The following is a 23,150-nucleotide window of genomic DNA, read 5'->3' on the forward strand; positions in this document are numbered from 1 at the left end:
CGCTCTTTCCTTTCGACTTAAGGCACCAGCTACTACATTTGCCTTTCCGGGATGATAACGAAGCTCACAATCGTAATTGTTTAAGATTTCAATCCACCGTCGTTGTCTCATGTTTAGTTTCTTTTGATCGAAGATGTGTCGAAGGCTTTTGTGATCGGTGAAGATGGTACTTTTGGTCCCATAGAGATAGTGTCTCCATATTTTGAGTGCAAAGACAACGGCTCCGAGTTCGAGATCATGTGTCGTGTAGTTCCGTTCATGGATTTTCAATTGTCGGGAAGCATAATCAATAACCTTCTTTCGTTGCATTAATACCCACCCAAAACCATGTTTCGAGGCATCGAAATATACAACAAAATCATCATTGCCCTCGGGAAGCGTTAAGATAGGAGCGGTGGTTAACTTTTTCTTCAAGATTTGAAATGCGGACTCTTGTTCGGTTGTCCAAATGAATTTTCTTCCCTTGTGAGTTAACGCGGTTAGAGGACGTGCAACCAAAGAGAAATTTTCGATGAACCTACGATAATACCCGGTGAGGCCCAAGAATTTTCGAATGTGAGTAGGAGTGGTAGGAGTTTCCCATTTCTAATGGCTTCGATTTTTGCGGGATCGACCTTAATACCTTGATCGCTTACAACATGACCAAGAAATTGAACTTCCTTCAACCAAAATTCACACTTGGAGAATTTGGCACTGAGTCGTTCTTGTCTCAAGAGTTCAAACACGAGCCGGAGGTGTTGTTCGTGTTCTTCTTCGCTTTTATAGTAGACCAAGATATCATCGATGAATACAATAACGAATTTGTCGAGATACAGTTTGCACACGCAGTTCATGAGGTCCATGAACACTGCCAGTGCATTAGTTAGACCAAACGGCATGATAAGGAATTCGTAACTACCATAGCGAGTCCGGAAAGTGGTTTTGGAGACATCTTCTCCCTTAACCCTTAATTGATGATAACCCGAGCGGAGATCAATTTTTGAATATACACGTGATCCTTGTAGTTGATCAAAGAGGTCGTCGATGCATGGAAGAGGATATCGGTTCTTAACCGTCAATTTGCTTAGTTCACGATAATCGATGCGCATTCGTAGGGATCCATCTTTCTTCTTAACGAATAAAATCGGAGCGCCTTATGGTAAATGGCTAGGTTGGATGAAACCACGGTCAAGTAGTTCTTGGATTTGACTTTGCAATTCTTGCATTTCGGATGGAGCAAGCCTATACGGTGAACGTGCTATGGGTGCAGCTCCCGGAATAAGATCGATTTGAAATTCAACCGGTCGATGAGGCGGAAGACCCGGCAAGTCGTCGGAAAATACATCGGAATATTCACTAACAATCGGCACATCGTCGATGAGCTTCTCATCGGTCTCGATTTCTTAACATGGGCTAGGATCGCGAAACAACCTTTATGAAGGTATTTTTCAACTTTAAGGCACGAGACGAGGTTGAGTCCGGTCCAACTCTTATCGCCATAGACAATCAAGGGTTCACCATTCTCGATAGGAATTTGAATCGCTTTAAGATCGCAAAGGATGTGAGATTTCATTTTGGCTAACCAATCCATATCAATTATTACATCGAAGCTCCCTAGCTCTATAGGTATCAAGTCAATTTCAAAATCTTTACCCATTAAGTTTAACGTACACCCCTGATAAAATTTGTCGGCACTCAATAGTTTCCCGTTGGCTACTTCAATGGCGTAAGTAGTATCTCGTTGAAGTGGTGAAGTGCTAAAAGAGTGAGTCAAAGTCTTGGATACAAAACTCTTATCGGCACCCGAATCGAATAAGCAAGAGACATAAGAATTGTTGAGAAGAAATGTACCCGTGACTAGTTCATTGTCATCTCGGGCTTCCTCGGTATTGATGTTGAAAGCTCGGCCGCGTGTATTGGGTTTAGCTTTCTTCTTTGGGCACACATTCCTATAATGACCCGGTTGGCCACATTCATAACAAACACCCGATCTTGGTGCATTGGGCCCCTTTTGAGCAACGGGTGCGGTATTCCTACAATCGTGGGCCACGTGGCCACTCCTTTGACACTTGACGCAAAATGGTTTGCCACATTCACCAAGATGATGTTTGTAGCACTTGTTACAATAAGGCAAGTTCCCAGCATAACTCTTCTTACCATCGGAGGTGAAAGGCTTTTTGGTGAAGTTGTTGTTGTAGTTGTTTGATGGAGTGGCCTCCCATTTTCTTTTGTTGCCACCCGATTAATCCTCGGCCTTTGGTGTCGGTACTACGATTTCGTCCACCGTTTCAATCAATTGACGGGCCATCTTTAAAGCTTCTTGTAGGTTAGCGGGTTTGGATGACATTACCCCGTGTTTGATGCTCTTAGGAAGGCCATCCATGTAAAGTTCAATCCTTAGCGACTCGGGGTTCACGAGGTTTGGACACATCAAGGTTAGCTCGGCGAATTGTTGATTATAGGCCTTGAGGTCGTTCATGACCGCTTTTAAAGTTCTTAGCTCTTGTTCAAGCTTGCGAGTCTCTTCATGCGGGAAGTATTCGATGATCATCTTTTCTTTCAAATTGGGCCAAGAGAGAGAGTGGGCTTCATCGGTGTCCACCGATTGTACATACATGTTCCACCACGTGAGAGCGATACCGGCAAAAGTGTGGGTGGAATATTTAACATTGTCTTGGTCCCGGCAACCGCTTATGCTAAAAACGACTTCCGTTTGCTCAAACCATCGAGTGAGAGCAACCGGTCCGCCGATCCCATCGAAAGTATGAGGTTTGCACCCCATGAAAGCTTTGTAGGAGCATCCCTCGTTTGAGTTACCGGCTCCATTGTTGTTGTTGTTGTTATGGTTGTTGTTATTGTTGTTGTTGTTGGATGAGTTTCCGGCCATGGCCGCATCTACGGCGGTGGCTATCATGCGTTGAAGAGCTTGTTCGGGAGTTTCATTGTGTGGAACCTGGTGAGGAGGAATTGTTCCTTCAAAACACAAGAATATCGTTGATTAGTATTCTTAATAATACTAACCGGGATATGGAATAAGGATAGACAGAAAATTTTCCTTGACTCGCCTTAAATTCTTTATGTCATAATGTCGGAACGTCCATATCACTCACCGTAATATAATCCCGACAATTATATTACCCTAATTCATATGTGCATTCGACGTTATTTCATATAGTCAAGGTGGCGTGTCAATCAAATTAAACAACGTGAGATTAAGATGGAATAAGAGTTAGATATGAATAGAAGAGTTCGAGTATAAATGCATAAGTAGTCAAGTAATTCCTACTTCAAGTCTATATGTCGGTTGTAGTCTAGACTCACTAATGTACCCTATGACTCGGGGTTGACACCAATGAACTCTAAATCCGTACAACCAACGCTCTAATACCATCTGTAGTGACCCGACAAAATTGTCATTGACGGCGCCATCTACTTAGGTCCCGTTACGTGGTCATAAGTCTTTTAAAACAACGTTTGGCCAAGATATGTCGCATTCATTTCAAAAGTAAGGATGTTTCAAGGTTTACAAAGTAGTTCGATGACTAGTTACATTACAACATTTAAAGTACAATTGAAACATATGCGACACAAATTAAGAATAAGTCAAAAGACGTTCCACGTATGCATGTATACTCGACATCCAAGCAAGTGTCAAAAAGTATAGTGCGGAAGCATGTATCACCTAGTATTCAAGGACCTGAGAAAAACATAGAAAAATCTGTCAACGAAAACGTTGGTGAAATCATAGGTGTACTTGTAAAGTATGTTTTTGAACCACAAGATTTAGTATCAAGCGTATACATCTCAAAAGATGTTGTTTGTATCACGAGCACCCAATTACCAAAGCTTAACTGAATCTTACCTCTGCATAATAGTGTTAGAACAAACACTATTCCGATAAAATTATATTTCATTCGCTAACGGTAGTGAACCTTCCGAATGAGGGTTCGTTAAACCCGTATGGCCACACAACATAAGTTCTCGCTTACACCCTACAATTGTAACTAATGATAATTGGACTTGAGGATTTTCGTTCTAACTCGTACGTATCTTTGCTTTCGTATTTGTGTTTAAAGTATAAAAGTATGAATCGTTTATGTTTTCTCATCCCAAGTATAAGTATAAAAGAGTAAAAGTGGGACTATGATCTCACCTTGAGTGTAAGCGTATAAAAGTACTTCACAAGTAAACGTGTACAAGAACGAATGCTAGTCTTGACCTAAACAAGTAGGTCGTATCAATAACGGTAAACACGATTGGTCAAAGTTGTTCAATTAGTCCTATGGCTCATCACGACTCGATTATATAGCATGTGAATCAAGTTGTCAAGTTTCATGCAAGAATCAAGTATACAAGAAGGTTAGAACGGTTTAAACAAGTTTTGGTTAAATTTGGACAAAAGTCAACTTTGGTCAAGTCAAAGTCAACGAAAAAGTCAACACGTTCGGGTCGGGTCCCGAACTATTTTTCTGAGGTTTTTAATCATATATAAGCATGTTAGAACAAGTTACATGTGAATCGGAGGTGCGTAGCTGATAATGCTAAAAACGAACATATATTTCATAGCATTATCCCTCAAGAAAGACAAGCTTTTGGTTGCAATTGTTCTATTTACAAGTGATATTCCTTTAAATAATAAAAGGTGAAGACAAAAGATAGATTCGACGAATTGAAGACGCGAACGACCAAAAAGCTGACAAGTACAAAGTACAAATCACGAGGTTCAAATTATTGATGAGAAACGTCTAAAAGTTACAAGAGTACGAGCCGCAAAACGCAAAGTACAAGATATTAAATAGTACGAAAGCACGTTCAAAAATCCGGAACCGGGACCAGAGTCAACTCTCAACGCGCGACGCAACGGACTAAAATTACAAGTCAACTATTGTAATGACCCGCACTTTTTCGATCATTCTATACTTGTAAGATTAATATTTACATAAATTAAACCTTACCAACATGATAAGCAATCCAAATTGTTGAGATTTATGTTTTTGAAAAGAGTTTTACACAACGTTTGACCGTCTAGTTTGACCGATGATATCACGAACTATATAACATATGATAATTATACGTTTGTGTATATATATGTATATATACATATTTAACATGATCTAAGAATGTTTTAATATCTCATTTTGTATTAATAACAATAAGTTATATGTATATTTTGAAACTACTAACTTAAGTTTTCAAAACGATAACCATACGCAACGTTATTTGACTTAAATACTTATGACCTATAATGTTTATACATATATCGTATAAGTAATGAATTTAATCACTTTTAAGAACTTAAATACATAAAACCATATAAGTGTATTCACAAAAGATAGCTATATTTGAATCCTCATTCCATTTTTCACAAAATTTCTATACGTATATCTAGAGTATATGTACTCGTATCATACGCAGCTTCTAGATGTATTTACTATTGGTATATACCAATAAAAATCTGCTCCTTAGTAGCCTTAAATGATTAAGAAACATGTGGAACCAACCATTTGTCAAGTAGCATGAATTATTTAGCAAGAAAACAAAGTTAGGTATCTTTTTTTTCCTTTATAACCTAAAAACGTTTTTATGCATGCACACCATTTCTTCACCCCATTTTCTCATACTTACACTTCCATTTCTCTCTCAAAATACTCTTAACTTCATACTTGATCATCTCCAAGCATTTTCTCCATCATTTAGCTTCAAAAACAACACTTAAATCTCATAAGAAAACCTTACAAAAACACTTCAAGAAATCCTTCCAAGAACACAAACTTACTTCCAATCTTTCATCCAATTCCATCACCCTTTTGGTTCTAGGTTCTTACTCCTCTTTTACAGAAACCTTGTCCAAGGAACTTGAGGTAGTATCTATGTTCATAACCTTATTCGATTCATATATATATATATAGCTATCATATTTTGTGGTATACAATTTTAACAACAAGAACATAGTTTGAATGTTTTCAAACTTGTTTGCAAACTAAATAGATCCTTCTAACTTAACTTTTAAAATACTTCAAGACCTGTAATATAACTTAAATATATGCTAATTTAACAAGGTATAACTTGGTTTTTCAAAGAACACCTTAAAAACTGTTTTTACGACGTCGGAGTGTAACCGGGGGCTGTTTTGGGTTGGATAATTAAAAACCATCTTAAACTTTGAATTGAAGGTTTATGTTCTGGAAAAATGATTTTTACTATGAATATGGTAACACATAAAAATTTCATGATTTAATTCAAAGTATAAGTATTTTTAGAAAAATAATCATTTAAGGTTGCCTACATAAAGGAAAAGGTTTAACTTCATAAGTTTCACTAAAGTTTCACCTATGCCGTGTGATTTTGAATACAAACTAAGATATTTACAGTTCATAGTCTTAAAGAGGAACTCGATCCAAGGAGATGGCAAGTTGAATCAACGAAAACGGAGTTGTAACGAAGAAACTATGACCGAAACAAAATTGGCTATCCAAGACTAGTTTAACTTCGGGATTAATTGGAGAAAATTAAAATAAATCACATCTTTTTAAGATAACATGATATTTTATATATATGTACTCATAATTCAATTTTATATGGTTCAGGATCACCCGTAAACAACACGAGAAGATTAATCATAAGATCCCATGTTTGTACGCAACACGTCATTTGACAACACCGGTACTTTATGTACGCAACACGTCATTTGACAACACCGGTACCGTGGGTCAAGATTAATCTCGACCAATACATATACGTTGGGGGTTTTATTTATTTCGTTGGGGGTTTATTAAACATCTAAATATGAACCATTAAAATTGAATTACTAACAACGAACTGCTAACTACGGACTAAGGAATTATAAAAAGTATTAAAAGTATAACAAGAATATATATGTGACGTTGTTTAAAAAGAAAAGGTATTGATATATTATATATGGATAGGTTCGTGATATCAACCGGGAGACCAAGTCAAAATATATATATCTTCAAGACGAAAGTGAGTATATAGTCCCACTTTTAAACTCTAAATATTTCGGGATGAGAATACATGTATTTTATGTTTTACGTTATGGACACAAGTAACTGAAAAATATATTCTACGTTGAGTTGTACCACTGGCATACTTCCCTGTAGCTTGGTAACTAATATTTACAGCGGTATTGTAAACGCGAATCCTGTTGATAGATCTATCGGGCTTGACAACCCCAACCGGACTGGACGACCAGTTTTCAACGGTTGCACAGTACTTCGTTTCGTGACTACACTTGGTACAGTGTAGTAAGATTTCATATTAAAGGGAATATGCGACGTGATTAATTGTTAAGTATGGTTACCAAGTGCTCAACCACTTAGGATATTTTTATTAAACTGTTTATATACGAAATCTTGTGGTCTATATATATATTGCTGCCGGCACTAAACCTATATCTCACCAACTTTATGTTGACGTTTTAAACATGTTTATTCTCAGGTGATAATTAGAAGTTTCCGCTGCATTATGTTGAATTTGAGCAGGATCTTGCGTACGCATATTTGTGTCAAAAATAAGACTGCATATCCAAGAACTTGTGTTGTAAAATATGCTAGAAATCGTGTTGTTATCATCATTTGTAAAGTTTGTAAGTCGAAGATTATCGCTAAACGATAATCATCTTTATTTCGTCCAAAGCTTGTATCAAAAATAAGAATCATGGTTTGTAATGTATAATATATGCAGTTTTTCTTTTAAAAATGTCGCATATAGAGGTCAATACCTCGCAATGAAATCATACGTTATCTAACACGTTCTTACGGTTAAGGACGGGTTATGACATGTGGTATCAGAGCGGTGGTCTTAGCGAACCAGGTTTGCATTAGTGTGTCTAACTGATAAGTCGTTAGGATACATTAGTAAGTCTGGACTTTGACCGGGTCTGATTTAAAAACCATTGCTTATCATTGTTGGTTAAAATTTATATGTAAATATTATGTAGTACTAATGGGTTAGTTGTTGTGTGATAGATGTCGGGCTCAAAACTTGTTATCACATTCAGCGACTCTGAACCAGAATCTTCAGATGGTGTTCCAGTCATTAACCTATCCGATGACGAAAATAATATCTTTGGGGAAGACTCACAAATTCCGGATGAACCGACTATAGAGAACCCGGAAAGTGAACCCGAGGAGGAAAGTGAACCCGAGGAGGAAAGTGAACCCGAGGAGGAAAGTGAACCCGAGGAAGAAATACAGGAAATTACAAAAGAAGAGTTCGAACTAGGAAAGAAACGAAAGGCTAATGAATTAGAAAATTCAAATCCTGAGTTTAATAAGGATGATGTGGCACCAACTCCACTAGACACTACCACCCCTATTCCCGCTATTCCTATTCGTTCTATCCCGGCATCCAGTTCTTCAGTCCCACAGCCAAAATATAGGCAGACAGCCAGGATAAGCGTTAAGCGATTCTTTGAACCTAAACGTCCTAGAAAATAGACCAAACGATGCGCTGCCGTATTAAACCATGGGATCATATAATGTTTTGTATAATATTATTAGTGTGGTTTGCTTAATGTTCGATGTAAGATAAGCATATGTAAAAATAGTGAAGTGTGAAATGCAATAATTTTCCATGGTTAAGTATTATTTAGATGGTAGTAATTGATTCTGTACTAAGCTATTAAGTATGGACATTAACGGGTAGGTACTACCCTAGATATAATTATAAAACGCTAATAAGAAGAAAAGGCTTTTATAATAATACCTGGTTCATATTATTAATAAGCTATAATGTACTGTAAATATACACTACATCTATAATATTCCATGTGAATAATTATTTTCTTTTCATTCTTATAGAAGAATATGGCGCGATTGAACCGAATGACGGAACAAGAAATCCAGGAACTCATCAATCAGCGAGTGAACGACAGAATGTTATGGGTCGAGGCTGCAAGAGGTGCTGCAGTTAACCCAAATCCTCGTGTGGGGTGCACTTACAAAACTTTTCAAGCTTGCAAGCCCTCATCATTCAGTGGAACAGAAGGACCGATCGGTTTAACCCGGTGGATAGAAAAGATGGAAACTGTGTTCAAAATCAGTGGTTGTGTTGAAAAGGACATGACCAAATACGCATCGTGCACTTTACAAGATAGTGCACTCACGTGGTGGAAAAATTATGTGAAGGCTGTAGGAGGAGATGTAGCTTATGATACTCCGTGGGAAGAATTCAAAACAATGTTAATCAATGAATATTGTCCAAGGAACGAGGTTAGGAAGTTGGAAGATGAGTTACGAAGTCTGAAGGTTATTGGTACTGAAATCACCAACTACAATCAGCGATTCATGGAATTAGTTTTGCTATGTCCTGAATTGGTTCCAACCGAAGAACGAAAGATTGAAATGTACAAAGATGGTTTGCCCAAAAAGGTCAAGGCAAATGTTACAGCATCGAAACCTAAGACAATTCATGAAGCTATAACCATGGCAAACGAGCTAATGGATCAGGTCATCATGGATAAGAAAGTATCCAATACTGATGTGAAGGTATCAGGTAACAAAAGAAAGTGGAATGGAAATTATGATCGAGGTAACCAACAACAATCTTTTAAGAAACAAGAAAACACGCAAGGTACGGGTAGTGGTTTAAGCTTTGGTTATAAAGGACAAAATCCTTTATGCAACCGATGCCACAAACATCACTCTGGTTACTGTAATGTGGTATGCAACAAATGTAATCGAAAGGGTCATCTTGCTGAAGATTGTAGGGCTCTCGTTACAAATACAAATGGTACCAAGACTCCTGCCACCAATGCAAATAGAACTGCTTTGGCTACCATTACTTGTTTTGGGTGTGGAAAACAAGGTCACTATAAGAGCCAGTGCCCGAATCCAGAGAAGAATATCGGACCTGCACGTGGGAGAGCATTTGTTATTAATGCTAGAGAGGCATGTGAAGACCCGGAGCTTGTTACGGGTACGTTTACCATTAATAACTTATCCGCATCTATTATATTTGATACTGGTGCTGATAGAAGTTACGTGTGTAGAGACTTTCACGCTAAATTGAATTGTTCATCATTACCTCTCGATGCTAAGTACATGATTGAGTTAGCTAATGGTAAACTAATTAAAGCCGATAAAATTTGCCGTGATTGTAAAATAAATTTAGCTGGAGAAACGTTTAAAATTGACTTGATACCCGTAGAATTAGGAAGTTTTGATGTAATAGTCGGCATGGACTGGATGTCCAAAATAGGAGCTGAAGTTGTGTGCGCCAAGAAGGCAATTCGCATTCCTCGTAAGGATAAAACGCCAGTAATGATTTATGGAGAGAAGGGTAACTCAAAGCTAAAACTCATTAGTTATTTGAAAGCTCAAAAGTGCTTGAAGAAAGGGTGCTATGCTATCTTAGCACATGTTAATAAAGTCGAAACAAAGGAAAAAGTGAAGAGCATCAATGACGTGCCTGTGGCAAGAGATTTTCCTGAAGTCTTTCCGGAAAAGTTGCCGGGATTACCTCCATTTAGATCTGTAGAATTTCAAATAGATTTAGTACCAGGAGCTGCACCAGTGGCTCGTGCTCCATATAGACTTGCACCGTCCGAGTTAAAAGAACTTCAGAGTCAGTTAAAAGAATTACTGGATCATGGATTCATACGACCAAGTTCTTCACCGTGGGGAGCTCCGATTCTATTTGTTAAAAAGAAAGATGGATCTTTTAGGATGTGTATAGATTATCGTGAATTAAATAAGTTAACTATCAAGAATCGGTATCCACTACCGAGAATTGACGACTTATTTGATCAACTCCAAGGATCATGTGTGTACTCAAAAATTGACTTAAGGTCGGGCTATCATCAATTACGTGTCAAAGAAGAGGACATTCCGAAAACTGCTTTTCGGACACGTTATGGTCATTACGAATTTTTGGTCATGCCGTTTGGGTTGACAAATGCGCCAGCTGTATTCATGGACCTCATGAATCGAGTTTGTAGTCCATATTTAGATAAGTTTGTTATCGTTTTCATTGATGATATTCTTATCTATTCCAAGAGTGAGCAAGAGCATGAGCAGCATTTAAGGTTGATATTAGAGTTGTTGAGAAAAGAACAGCTATATGCTAAATTTTCTAAATGTGCTTTCTGGTTGAAAGAAGTGCAATTTCTTGGCCACGTTGTTAGTAGCAAAGGAATTCAGGTTGATCCAGCAAAAATTGAAGCCATTGAAAAATGGGAGACTCCTAAGACACCAATGCAGATACGTCAATTTTTGGGTTTAGCCGGTTATTATAGAAGGTTTATTCAAGATTTTTCTCGAATAGCTAAGCCGTTGACAGCGTTAACGCAAAAAGGGAAGAAATATGAATGGACTTCTGAGCAGGAGAGTGCATTTCAATTACTAAAGAAGAAGTTAACTACGGCGCCTATTTTATCGTTACCAGAAGGGAACGATGATTTTGAAATATATTGTGACGCTTCGCGACAAGGTTTTGGTTGCGTTCTTATGCAACGAAAGAAAGTTATTGCATACGCATCCCGACAATTGAAGATTCACGAGCGGAATTATACGACGCATGATCTAGAACTGGGAGCAGTCGTGTTTGCATTGAAGATATGGAGACACTACTTGTATGGGGTTAAATGCACTGTGTTTACTGATCATAAAAGCCTTCAACATATTTTTGATCAGAAACAGCTGAACATGAGACAACGTAGGTGGGTCGAGTTAATAAACGACTATGATTGTGAAATTCGTTATCATCCCGGGAAGGCGAACGTGGTGGCCGATGCTTTAAGCAGAAAGGAACGAGAACCAATTCGAGTACGAGCGATGAACATAAAAATTTGCATGAATCTCAACTCACAAATCAAAGAAGTTCAACGAGAAGCACTTACTAAAGAAAATATAGGAAATGAAATAATGAAGAAGTATGAGAAGCAACTCGTTATGCGGGAAGATGGAATTCGATATTTTGCAAATCGTATTTGGGTACCGAAGTTGGGTGGATTAAGGAAGTTGATATTAAATGAGGCACATAAGACAAGATACTCGATACATCCTGGAGTTGGAAAGATGTACCAAGATCTTAAGACACATTATTGGTGGCCTAATTTAAAGACAGACGTTGCAACATATGTTGGGGAATGTTTAACTTGTTCCAAAGTCAAAGCTGAACACCAGAAGCCGTCAGGGTTACTTCAACAACCAGAAATCCCAGAATGGAAATGGGATGGTATTACCATGGATTTCATCACGAAGTTACCAAAGACTGCCTGGGGATACGACACCATTTGGGTGATTGTTGATCGTCTCACCAAGTCTGCACACTTCTTGCATATAAAGGAAACGGATAGAATGGAGAAACTATTACGATTGTATATAAAGGAAGTTGTTTCAAGGCATGGAATACCTATTTCCATTATATCCGATCGTGATAGTAGATTTACATCAAAGTTCTGGCAATCACTACAGGAGGCCCTTGGAACTCGTTTGGATATGAGTACCGCGTATCATCCGCAAACCGACGGGCAGAGTGAAAGAACGATTCAGACTCTTGAAGACATGCTCAGGGCATGTGTGATCGATTTTGGAAACGGATGGGATAAATATCTACCATTAGCAGAATTCTCGTATAATAATAGTTATCATGCGAGCATTAAAGCTGCGCCATTCGAAGCATTGTACGGAAGGAAGTGTAGATCTCCTATTTGTTGGAATGAAGTAGGAGATCGACAATTAACTGGTCCCGAGATCATACACGAAACGACTGAGAAGATAGTACAAATCAATGAGAGATTGAAAACAGCCCGTAGTCGCCAAAAGAGCTACGCCGATGTTCGAAGGAAACCATTAGAGTTTCAGATCGGTGACATGGTTATGTTAAAGGTGTCACCTTGGAAAGGTGTAATACGTTTTGGAAAAAGGGGTAAACTAAACCCAAGGTATGTAGGCCCGTTCAAGATCATCGAACGCATTGGACCGGTAGCTTATCGACTCGAGTTACCGCAACAACTCGCCGGAGTACATAATACCTTTCACGTCTCAAACCTTAAGAAGTGTCTTGCAAAGGAAGACCTCACCATTCCTCTTGAAGAAATCCATGTCGACGAGAAACTACAATTCATCGAAGAACCAATCGAAATCATGGATCGTGAAGTTAAACGGCTCAAGCAGAGCAACATACCGATCGTTAAGGTTCGTTGGAATGCTCGAAGGGGTCCCGAGTTTACTTGGGAACGAGAGGATCAAATGAAACAAAAGTATCCACACTTGTTTCCCGATGACGCAAAATAGGTACAATTTTAAAATTTCGGGACGAAATTTATTTAACGGGTAGGTACTGTAATGACCCGCACTTTTTCGATCATTCTATACTTGTAAGATTAATATTTACATAAATTAAACCTTACCAACATGATAAGCAATCCAAATTGTTGAGATTTATGTTTTTGAAAAGAGTTTTACACAACGTTTGACCGTCTAGTTTGACCGATGATATCACGAACTATATAACATATGATAATTATACGTTTGTGTATATATATGTATATATACATATTTAACATGATCTAAGAATGTTTTAATATCTCATTTTGTATTAATAACAATAAGTTATATGTATATTTTGAAACTACTAACTTAAGTTTTCAAAACGATAACCATACGCAACGTTATTTGACTTAAATACTTATGACCTATAATGTTTATACATATATCGTATAAGTAATGAATTTAATCACTTTTAAGAACTTAAATACATAAAACCATATAAGTGTATTCATAAAAGATAGCTATATTTGAATCCTCATTCCATTTTTCACAAAATTTCTATACGTATATCTAGAGTATATGTACTCGTATCATACGCAGCTTCTAGATGTATTTACTATTGGTATATACCAATAAAAATCTGCTCCTTAGCAGCCTTAAATGATTAAGAAACATGTGGAACCAACCATTTGTCAAGTAGCATGAATTATTTAGCAAGAAAACAAAGTTAGGTATCTTTTTTTTCCTTTATAACCTAAAAACGTTTTTATGCATGCACACCATTTCTTCACCCCATTTTCTCATACTTACACTTCCATTTCTCTCTCAAAATACTCTTAACTTCATACTTGATCATCTCCAAGCATTTTCTCCATCATTTAGCTTCAAAAACAACACTTAAATCTCATAAGAAAACCTTACAAAAACACTTCAAGAAATCCTTCCAAGAACACAAACTTACTTCCAATCTTTCATCCAATTCCATCACCCTTTTGGTTCTAGGTTCTTACTCCTCTTTTACAGAAACCTTGTCCAAGGAACTTGAGGTAGTATCTATGTTCATAACCTTATTCGATTCATATATATATAGCTATCATATTTTGTGGTATACAATTTTAACAACAAGAACATAGTTTGAATGTTTTCAAACTTGTTTGCAAACTAAATAGATCCTTCTAACTTAACTTTTAAAATACTTCAAGACCTGTAATATAACTTAAATATATGCTAATTTAACAAGGTATAACTTGGTTTTTCAAAGAACACCTTAAAAACTATTTTTACGACGTCGGAGTGTAACCGGGGGCTGTTTTGGGTTGGATAATTAAAAACCATCTTAAACTTTGAATTGAAGGTTTATGTTCTGGAAAAATGATTTTTACTATGAATATGGTAACACATAAAAATTTCATGATTTAATTCAAAGTATAAGTATTTTTAGAAAAATAATCATTTAAGGTTGCCTACATAAAGGAAAAGGTTTAACTTCATAAGTTTCACTAAAGTTTCACCTATGCCGTGTGATTTTGAATACAAACTAAGATATTTACAGTTCATAGTTTTAAAGAGGAACTCGATCCAAGGAGATGGCAAGTTGAATCAACGAAAACGGAGTTGTAACGAAGAAACTATGACCGAAACAAAATTGGCTATCCAAGACTAGTTTAACTTCGGGATTAATTGGAGAAAATTAAAATAAATCACATCTTTTTAAGATAACATGATATTTTATATATATGTACTCATAATTCAATTTTATATGGTTCAGGATCACCCGTAAACAACACGAGAAGATTAATCATAAGATCCCATGTTTGTACGCAACACGTCATTTGACAACACCGGTACTTTATGTACGCAACACGTCATTTGACAACACCGGTACCGTGGGTCAAGATTAATCTCGACCAATACATATACGTTGGGGGTTTTATTTATTTCGTTGGGGGTTTATTAAACATCTAAATATGAACCATTAAAATTGAATTACTAACAACGAACTGCTAACTACGGACTAAGGAATTATAAAAAGTATTAAAAGTATAACAAGAATATATATGTGACGTTGTTTAAAAAGAAAAGGTATTGATATATTATATATGGATAGGTTCGTGATATCAACCGGGAGACCAAGTCAAAATATATATATCTTCAAGACGAAAGTGAGTATATAGTCCCACTTTTAAACTCTAAATATTTCGGGATGAGAATACATGTATTTTATGTTTTACGTTATGGACACAAGTAACTGAAAAATATATTCTACGTTGAGTTGTACCACTGGCATACTTCCCTGTAGCTTGGTAACTAATATTTACAGCGGTATTGTAAACGCGAATCCTGTTGATAGATCTATCGGGCTTGACAACCCCAACCGGACTGGACGACCAGTATTCAACGGTTGCACAGTACTTCGTTTCGTGACTACACTTGGTACAGTGTAGTAAGATTTCATATTAAAGGGAATATGCGACGTGATTAATTGTTAAGTATGGTTACCAAGTGCTCAACCACTTAGGATATTTTTATTAAACTGTTTATATACGAAATCTTGTGGTCTATATATATATTGCTGCCGGCACTAAACCTATATCTCACCAACTTTATGTTGACGTTTTAAACATGTTTATTCTCAGGTGATAATTAGAAGTTTCCGCTGCATTATGTTGAATTTGAGCAGGATCTTGCGTACGCATATTTGTGTCAAAAATAAGACTGCATATCCAAGAACTTGTGTTGTAAAATATACTAGAAATCGTGTTGTTATCATCATTTGTAAAGTTTGTAAGTCGAAGATTATCGCTAAACGATAATCATCTTTATTTCGTCCAAAGATTGTATCAAAAATAAGAATCATGGTTTGTAATGTATAATATATGCAGTTTTTCTTTTAAAAATGTCGCATATAGAGGTCAATACCTCGCAATGAAATCATACGTTATCTAACACGTTCTTACGGTTAAGGACGGGTTATGACATGTGGTATCAGAGCGGTGGTCTTAGCGAACCAGGTTTGCATTAGTGTGTCTAACTGATAAGTCGTTAGGATACATTAGTAAGTCTGGACTTTGACCGGGTCTGATTTAAAAACCATTGCTTATCATTGTTGGTTAAAATTTATATGTAAATATTATGTAGTACTAATGGGTTAGTTGTTGTGTGATAGATGTCGGGCTCAAAACTTGTTATCACATTCAGCGACTCCGAACCAGAATCTTCAGATGGTGTTCCAGTCATTAACCTATCCGATGACGAAAATAATATCTTTGGGGAAGACTCACAAATTCCGGATGAACCGACTATAGAGAACCCGGAAAGTGAACCCGAGGAGGAAAGTGAACCCGAGGAGGAAAGTGAACCCGAGGAAGAAATACAGGAAATTACAAAAGAAGAGTTCGAACTAGGAAAGAAACGAAAGGCTAATGAATTAGAAAATTCAAATCCTGAGTTTAATAAGGATGATGTGGCACCAACTCCACTAGACACTACCACCCCTATTCCCGCTATTCCTATTCGTTCTATCCCGGCATCCAGTTCTTCAGTCCCACAGCCAAAATATAGGCAGACAGCCAGGATAAGCGTTAAGCGATTCTTTGAACCTAAACGTCCTAGAAAATAGACCAAACGATGCGCTGCCGTATTAAACCATGGGATCATATAATGTTTTGTATAATATTATTAGTGTGGTTTGCTTAATGTTCGATGTAAGATAAGCATATGTAAAAATAGTGAAGTGTGAAATGCAATAATTTTCCATGGTTAAGTATTATTTAGATGGTAGTAATTGATTCTGTACTAAGCTATTAAGTATGGACATTAACGGGTAGGTACTACCCTAGATATAATTATAAAACGCTAATAAGAAGAAAAGGCTTTTATAATAATACCTGGTTCATATTATTAATAAGCTATAATGTACTGTAAATATACACTACATCTATAATATTCCATGTGAATAATTATTTTCTTTTCATTCTTATAGAAGAATATGGCGCGATTGAACCGAATGACGGAACAAGAAATCCAGGAACTCATCAATCAGCGAGTGAACGACAGAATGTTATGGGTCGAGGCTGCAAGAGGTGCTGCAGTTAACCCAAATCCTCGTGTGGGGTGCACTTACAAAACTTTTCAAGCTTGCAAGCCCTCATCATTCAGTGGAACAGAAGGACCGATCGGTTTAACCCGGTGGATAGAAAAGATGGAAACTGTGTTCAAAATCAGTGGTTGTGTTGAAAAGGACATGACCAAATACGCATCGTGCACTTTACAAGATAGTGCACTCACGTGGTGGAAAAATTATGTGAAGGCTGTAGGAGGAGATGTAGCTTATGATACTCCGTGGGAAGAATTCAAAACAATGTTAATCAATGAATATTGTCCAAGGAACGAGGTTAGGAAGTTGGAAGATGATTTACGAAGTCTGAAGGTTATTGGTACTGAAATCACCAACTACAATCAGCGATTCATGGAATTAGTTTTGCTATGTCCTGAATTGGTTCCAACCGAAGAACGGAAGATTGAAATGTACAAAGATGGTTTGCCCAAAAAGGTCAAGGCAAATGTTACAGCATCGAAACCTAAGACAATTCATGAAGCTATAACCATGGCAAACGAGCTAATGGATCAGGTCATCATGGATAAGAAAGTATCCAATACTGATGTGAAGGTATCAGGTAACAAAAGAAAGTGGAATGGAAATTATGATCGAGGTAACCAACAACAATCTTTTAAGAAACAAGAAAACACGCAAGGTACGGGTAGTGGTTTAAGCTTTGGTTATAAAGGACAAAATCCTTTATGCAACCGATGCCACAAACATCACTCTGGTTACTGTAATGTGGTATGCAACAAATGTAATCGAAAGGGTCATCTTGCTGAAGATTGTAGGGCTCTCGTTACAAATACAAATGGTACCAAGACTCCTGCCACCAATGCAAATAGAACTGCTTTGGCTACCATTACTTGTTTTGGGTGTGGAAAACAAGGTCACTATAAGAGCCAGTGCCCGAATCCAGAGAAGAATATCGGACCTGCACGTGGGAGAGCATTTGTTATTAATGCTAGAGAGGCATGTAAAGACCCGGAGCTTGTTACGGGTACGTTTACCATTAATAACTTATCCGCATCTATTATATTTGATACTGGTGCTGATAGAAGTTACGTGTGTAGAGACTTTCACGCTAAATTGAATTGTTCATCATTACCTCTCGATGCTAAGTACATGATTGAGTTAGCTAATGGTAAACTAATTAAAGCCGATAAAATTTGCCGTGATTGTAAAATAAATTTAGCCGGAGAAACGTTTAAAATTGACTTGATACCCGTAGAATTAGGAAGTTTTGATGCAATAGTCGGCATGGACTGGATGTCCAAAATAGGAGCTGAAGTTGTGTGCGCCAAGAAGGCAATTCGCATTCCTCGTAAGGATAAAACGCCAGTAATGATTTATGGAGAGAAGGGTAACTCAAAGCTAAAACTCATTAGTTATTTGAAAGCTCAAAAGTGCTTGAAGAAAGGGTGCTATGCTATCTTAGCACATGTTAATAAAGTCGAAACAAAGGAAAAAGTGAAGAGCATCAATGACGTGCCTGTGGCAAGAGATTTTCCTGAAGTCTTTCCGGAAAAGTTGCCGGGATTACCTCCATTTAGATCTGTAGAATTTCAAATAGATTTAGTACCAGGAGCTGCACCAGTGGCTCGTGCTCCATATAGACTTGCACCGTCCGAGTTAAAAGAACTTCAGAGTCAGTTAAAAGAATTACTGGATCATGGATTCATACGACCAAGTACTTCACCGTGGGGAGCTCCGATTCTATTTGTTAAAAAGAAAGATGGATCTTTTAGGATGTGTATAGATTATCGTGAATTAAATAAGTTAACTATCAAGAATCGGTATCCACTACCGAGAATTGACGACTTATTTGATCAACTCCAAGGATCATGTGTGTACTCAAAAATTGACTTAAGGTCGGGCTATCATCAATTACGTGTCAAAGAAGAGGACATTCCGAAAACTGCTTTTCGGATACGTTATGGTCATTACGAATTTTTGGTCATGCCGTTTGGGTTGACAAATGCGCCAGCTGTATTCATGGACCTCATGAATCGAGTTTGTAGTCCATATTTAGATAAGTTTGTTATCGTTTTCATTGATGATATTCTTATCTATTCCAAGAGTGAGCAAGAGCATGAGCAGCATTTAAGGTTGATATTAGAGTTGTTGAGAAAAGAACAGCTATATGCTAAATTTTCTAAATGTGCTTTCTGGTTGAAAGAAGTGCAATTTCTTGGCCACGTTGTTAGTAGCAAAGGAATTCAGGTTGATCCAGCAAAAATTGAAGCCATTGAAAAATGGGAGACTCCTAAGACACCAACGCAGATACGTCAATTTTTGGGTTTAGCCGGTTATTATAGAAGGTTTATTCAAGATTTTTCTCGAATAGCTAAGCCGTTGACAGCGTTAACGCAAAAAGGGAAGAAATATGAATGGACTTCTGAGCAGGAGAGTGCATTTCAATTACTAAAGAAGAAGTTAACTACGGCGCCTATTTTATCGTTACCAGAAGGGAACGATGATTTTGAAATATATTGTGACGCTTCGCGACAAGGTTTTGGTTGCGTTCTTATGCAACGAAAGAAAGTTATTGCATACGCATCCCGACAATTGAAGATTCACGAGCGGAATTATACGACGCATGATCTAGAACTGGGAGCAGTCGTGTTTGCATTGAAGATATGGAGACACTACTTGTATGGGGTTAAATGCACTGTGTTTACTGATCATAAAAGCCTTCAACATATTTTTGATCAGAAACAGCTGAACATGAGACAACGTAGGTGGGTCGAGTTAATAAACGACTATGATTGTGAAATTCGTTATCATTCCGGGAAGGCGAACGTGGTGGCCGATGCTTTAAGCAGAAAGGAACGAGAACCAATTCGAGTACGAGCGATGAACATAAAAATTTGCATGAATCTCAACTCACAAATCAAAGAAGTTCAACGAGAAGCACTTACTAAAGAAAATATAGGAAATGAAATAATGAAGAAGTATGAGAAGCAACTCGTTATGCGGGAAGATGGAATTCGATATTTTGCAAATCGTATTTGGGTACCGAAGTTGGGTGGATTAAGGAAGTTGATATTAAATGAGGCACATAAGACAAGATACTCGATACATCCTGGAGTTGGAAAGATGTACCAAGATCTTAAGACACATTATTGGTGGCCTAATTTAAAGACAGACGTTGCAACATATGTTGGGGAATGTTTAACTTGTTCCAAAGTCAAAGCTGAACACCAGAAGCCGTCAGGGTTACTTCAACAACCAGAAATCCCAGAATGGAAATGGGATGGTATTACCATGGATTTCATCACGAAGTTACCAAAGACTGCCTGGGGATACGACACCATTTGGGTGATTGTTGATCGTCTCACCAAGTCTGCACACTTCTTGCATATAAAGGAAACGGATAGAATGGAGAAACTATTACGATTGTATATAAAGGAAGTTGTTTCAAGGCATGGAATACCTATTTCCATTATATCCGATCGTGATAGTAGATTTACATCAAAGTTCTGGCAATCACTACAGGAGGCCCTAGGAACTCGTTTGGATATGAGTACCGCGTATCATCCGCAAACCGACGGGCAGAGTGAAAGAACGATTCAGACTCTTGAAGACATGCTCAGGGCATGTGTGATCGATTTTGGAAACGGATGGGATAAATATCTACCATTAGCAGAATTCTCGTATAATAATAGTTATCATGCGAGCATTAAAGCTGCGCCATTCGAAGCATTGTACGGAAGGAAGTGTAGATCTCCTATTTGTTGGAATGAAGTAGGAGATCGACAATTAACTGGTCCCGAGATCATACACGAAACGACTGAGAAGATAGTACAAATCAAGGAGAGATTGAAAACAGCCCGTAGTCGCCAAAAGAGCTACGCCGATGTTCGAAGGAAACCATTAGAGTTTCAGATCGGTGACATGGTTATGTTAAAGGTGTCACCTTGGAAAGGTGTAATACGTTTTGGAAAAAGGGGTAAACTAAACCCAAGGTATGTAGGCCCGTTCAAGATCATCGAACGCATTGGACCGGTAGCTTATCGACTCGAGTTACCGCAACAACTCGCCGGAGTACATAATACCTTTCACGTCTCAAACCTTAAGAAGTGTCTTGCAAAGGAAGACCTCACCATTCCTCTTGAAGAAATCCATGTCGACGAGAAACTACAATTCATCGAAGAACCAATCGAAATCATGGATCGTGAAGTTAAACGGCTCAAGCAGAGCAACATACCGATCGTTAAGGTTCGTTGGAATGCTCGAAGGGGTCCCGAGTTTACTTGGGAACGAGAGGATCAAATGAAACAAAAGTATCCACACTTGTTTCCCGATGACGCAAAATAGGTACAATTTTAAAATTTCGGGACGAAATTTATTTAACGGGTAGGTACTGTAATGACCCGCACTTTTTCGATCATTCTATACTTGTAAGATTAATATTTACATAAATTAAACCTTACCAACATGATAAGCAATCCAAATTGTTGAGATTTATGTTTTTGAAAAGAGTTTTACACAACGTTTGACCGTCTAGTTTGACCGATGATATCACGAACTATATAACATATGATAATTATACGTTTGTGTATATATATGTATATATACATATTTAACATGATCTAAGAATGTTTTAATATCTCATTTTGTATTAATAACAATAAGTTATATGTATATTTTGAAACTACTAACTTAAGTTTTCAAAACGATAACCATACGCAACGTTATTTGACTTAAATACTTATGACCTATAATGTTTATACATATATCGTATAAGTAATGAATTTAATCACTTTTAAGAACTTAAATACATAAAACCATATAAGTGTATTCACAAAAGATAGCTATATTTGAATCCTCATTCCATTTTTCACAAAATTTCTATACGTATATCTAGAGTATATGTACTCGTATCATACGCAGCTTCTAGATGTATTTACTATTGGTATATACCAATAAAAATCTGCTCCTTAGCAGCCTTAAATGATTAAGAAACATGTGGAACCAACTATTTGTCAAGTAGCATGAATTATTTAGCAAGAAAACAAAGTTAGGTATCTTTTTTTTCCTTTATAACCTAAAAACGTTTTTATGCATGCACACCATTTCTTCACCCCATTTTCTCATACTTACACTTCCATTTCTCTCTCAAAATACTCTTAACTTCATACTTGATCATCTCCAAGCATTTTCTCCATCATTTAGCTTCAAAAACAACACTTAAATCTCATAAGAAAACCTTACAAAAACACTTCAAGAAATCCTTCCAAGAACACAAACTTACTTCCAATCTTTCATCCAATTCCATCACCCTTTTGGTTCTAGGTTCTTACTCCTCTTTTACAGAAACCTTGTCCAAGGAACTTGAGGTAGTATCTATGTTCATAACCTTATTCGATTCATATATATATAGCTATCATATTTTGTGGTATACAATTTTAACAACAAGAACATAGTTTGAATGTTTTCAAACTTGTTTGCAAACTAAATAGATCCTTCTAACTTAACTTTTAAAATACTTCAAGACCTGTAATATAACTTAAATATATGCTAATTTAACAAGGTATAACTTGGTTTTTCAAAGAACACCTTAAAAACTGTTTTTACGACGTCGGAGTGTAACCGGGGGCTGTTTTGGGTTGGATAATTAAAAACCATCTTAAACTTTGAATTGAAGGTTTATGTTCTGGAAAAATGATTTTTACTATGAATATGGTAACACATAAAAATTTCATGATTTAATTCAAAGTATAAGTATTTTTAGAAAAATAATCATTTAAGGTTGCCTACATAAAGGAAAAGGTTTAACTTCATAAGTTTCACTAAAGTTTCACCTATGCCGTGTGATTTTGAATACAAACTAAGAT

The sequence above is a fragment of the Rutidosis leptorrhynchoides genome, chromosome 10, assembly GCF_046630445.1.
Source record: "Rutidosis leptorrhynchoides isolate AG116_Rl617_1_P2 chromosome 10, CSIRO_AGI_Rlap_v1, whole genome shotgun sequence".
Taxonomy (NCBI): domain Eukaryota; kingdom Viridiplantae; phylum Streptophyta; class Magnoliopsida; order Asterales; family Asteraceae; genus Rutidosis; species Rutidosis leptorrhynchoides.